General features: G+C 48.3%; 1 pseudogene; it reads left to right on the top strand.

The window, feature by feature from the left end:
- Window positions 1-2,638: 2,638 nt before the first annotated feature.
- LOC126264091 (5S ribosomal RNA) lies at window positions 2,639-2,756 on the top strand (annotated as a pseudogene).
- Window positions 2,757-3,697: the final 941 nt, after the last annotated feature.

A 3,697-nucleotide genomic window follows, 5' to 3' on the forward strand; every position in this document is an offset into this window, starting at 1 on the left:
ATCGAATATATTGCTTCCCCCTACTTATACCTCCCGAGGAGATCACGAATGTAAAATTAGAGAGATTAGAGCGCGCACGGAGGCTTTCAGACAGTCGTTCTTTCCGCGAACCATACGCGACTGGAACAGGAAAGGGAGGTAATGACAGTGGCACGTAAAGTGCCCTCCGCCACACACCGTTGGGTGGTTTGCGGAGTATAAATGTAGATGTAGATGCAGATGTAGAAATAATGCAGTAGTACATTGAACTGCGATCTATTCAGCACAGTTGTCAGATATTTACAAAGTTCGCCTGATTGGTCTGCACAAAAACTGCGATGACATTGCTTCAGATGAAGAACATCTCTAGTCTGTCATAGAATAATGAGTAACTTCTGCTAAAATTGCACTGCCATCGTTACAATTTCCCAACGTTCTGCCTACGAGTCCTGCTAGTGTGTGTGTGTGTCTGTGTGTGTGTGTGTGGCGTAACTTTCCTCTACGCTAAACTGGAGCAAGAGAGGCAGTTGGCTGACGTATCCACAGACCGGCGTTGTCTAAACGGAGCGTGCCGCAGCATTCAATGCAGGCCGCATACGGCGAACTCTGTGAGTCGTGCAGGGCGCGCGCAGTGCCCGTAGAGGCAGGCACGGAGTTGAGCGCCGTGTTTACACGGAGCGTTGCTACTGGCGAAATTATCGCTGGCTGCCGGCGCTGGCAACGTACACAGTCTGTGCTCTACAAGCTACTTCCTATATCACTGTCACCTCTACCCACTCCTGCTACAGTCGCTGATGGTCCGGGGGGGGGGGGGGGGGGGGGGAAGAAAGTTTGCGGGTAAGCCTCGGTGTGAGTTCGACTATCGGTAATTTCGCCTTCACGGCCTCCTCGAGAGATATACATGGAAGAACCAATATATTCGTTGACTTTTCCAGGAACGTCTGCTCTCCAAGTTTTAACAATAGATCATACTGTGATGCTGGATGCTTCTCTTGTAGCATTTGCCACTGGACTTGGATGACTGTCTCGGTGCCTCTTTCCCGCTTACTAAATGAGTCTGTCACGAAACGTGCTGCCCTTCTTTGGATTTTCTCCATTTACTCAATTACTCCCATCTGTTATGGATCCCATACAGACGAGTAATACTCAAGATTTTGAGAAACGTTGTTTTTTACGCTACTTTCTTTGTTTGTGGACTATACTTCTCGAGCATTCTTCGAATGAAGCTCAGTCGGGCATCTGCTTTACCTGCGATTAGTTTTATAAGGGACAGTCAAATGAAAATGAGACAGATGGGAAAAGGTAAGTAAACTTTTCATCAAAGAAAATGGTTCAAATGGCTCTGAGCACTATGGGACTTAAAATCTGAGGTCATCAGTCCCCTAGAACTTAGAACTACTTAAACCTTACTAACCTAAGGACATCACACACATCCATGCCCGAGGCATGATTCCAACCTGCGACCGTAGCGGCCGCGTGGTTCCAGACTGTAGCGCCTAGAACTGCTCGGCCATCCCGGCCGGCTAAACTGTTCATCATTTCAAAAGAAAGTGCCATAACCGTTAATACATGTATGTGACTGTGAGGCAACACTGTCAGTGCCTTCATGGAAAAATGTCTGCGATGCCTGTGGAAGCATGATTGTACCCAGATGTGCCACCAATTCGTCTGAAGCACAACTCGGCGTCCACAGACGTCTTTCTTCAGGGATCCAAAATTAGCGAAATCGCATGGAGAGACATCGGGACTACACGAATGATGCGGACGGACCTACATTTTGCCAGGGTTGTTTCGACTACGGTGCAGAAGTGTCCCTGGGAAGCCCTCACACATTATGGCCATCTGTGTGTGTTGGCCACTTTGGAACGCAATACAACAGCGATTCTGCATGGAATAGAAAGGTTTTCAGAGGTTATTGCACTAAATAAGTACGCCCAGCAATAGGAGAGCAGTGTACTTTCTGTTGTGTCGATTCCCTAAGGTCTCGACACAATGAGTGGCTATGTGCACGCGAAACTAACGCAGACGGGCGTAAATTCTGAAACAGGAGACTGGATGAAAAACTATAAAGAAAAGAACGTATTGGGTAGATTACTTAACTTTTAATGATGTTCTTCTTGTTGAAATACATCTCTTGCATAGCAGTAAGCAATTAGCAATGATACACATGGCGCCTTGCTAGGTAGTAGCGATGGACTAGCTGAAGGCTATTTAATCTGTCTCTCGGCAAATGAGAGGAAGACGTGATACGTGTGGTCGCAAGCTATGTCGTCCGTACAACTGGGGCGAGGTCATGTCCGTGTCTTGTGACCTGCCATGTGGTGGCGCTAGGATTGCGAGTACACAGTGGCGACACGCGGGTCCGACATGTACTACAGGACCGCGGCCGATTTAAGTTACCACCTAGCAAGTGTGGTGTCTAGCGGTGACACCACACTTTCTGGATACGAAATGACATTGAGCTTTTAGCTCACCTACATACAGAGTCGGGAGCAATGTATGGCGTCTTCATGCCACAATGCTCTCCCTCTCTCCCACTCCTCCCGTATCCACCCTTCCTCTCCTCACATCTCTTCTAAGCCACACTCATTTGTTGGAAATAGGCCAATGCGAGACGTTCCAAGCCAACACACATATTTAACTCTCCTAATCACAACCCGCCAACGGCCTTGCCGCACTGGTAACACCGGTTCCCGTCAGATCACCGAAGTTAAGCGCTGTCGGGCTGGGCTAGCTCTTGGCTGGGTGACCATCCGGTCTGCCGAGCGCTGTTGGCAAGCGGGGTGCACTCAGCCCTTGTGAGGCAGACTGAGAAGCTACTTGATTGAGAAGTAGCGACTCCGGTCTGGGAAACCGACATACTGCCGTGAGAGGTGTATGCTGACCACATGTCCCTCCATATTCCCATCCAGTGACGCTTGTGGTCTGAGGATGACACGGCGGCTGGTCGGCACCGTTGGGCCTTCATGGGCTGTTTGGTAGGAGTTTAGTTTTTGTTTAGTAATCACAACCCAGTACATCTACTGGCTATCAGAACGAAACAACCAATCGGTATGCACCCCCAGAGGCAGCCATCTTGTCCTCTCTACCTCCCAGTGACACACAAACACTACTATAGCTACGTTAATAGAGGACACGGGGGGGGGGGGGGAGGGGGGTGTAGTCGTGGGGCATGGTATCATTCTAGCCCAATGGTGGTGGCAATTGCATAACGTCTGCACGCAGACTCCCTGTAATGCATATACACTTTGCTTCTTTGCATACCTCAGAGACCTTACTCTGAAAGCTATTTGTGGCAGGTGAAGGCTACGAGAGTGACAGGATGTTATGCCAGCTGAACAACATACAGCTTCACCAGAATTTGTCCAGCACACATACATCTTTCTTGGCATTAGCAGAAAACTGACGCAGCTTTGTCAGCAGAAAACGTTTACACACACACACACACACACACACGCACACACACACACACACACACACACACACATACATACATACACAGCTTTGTCAGCTTTCACAGCAAACTGACATAGCTTTAGATTTCTCAATCAGAGCCCAACGTTTACTAGCCGTTGAAACGAAACAGCTAATCAATATGCAACCCAGAGTTGGACATCTTGTTCTCTGTACAGCACTTGGGGATGATTAAAGTTCGATATTTGTATCCCATTTGGTGCAGGGAACTATGGACCCTGAAATTAAATATTGCAATGTTATT

The sequence above is a fragment of the Schistocerca nitens genome, chromosome 6 (genome assembly GCF_023898315.1).
Source record: "Schistocerca nitens isolate TAMUIC-IGC-003100 chromosome 6, iqSchNite1.1, whole genome shotgun sequence".
Classification (NCBI taxonomy): domain Eukaryota; kingdom Metazoa; phylum Arthropoda; class Insecta; order Orthoptera; family Acrididae; genus Schistocerca; species Schistocerca nitens.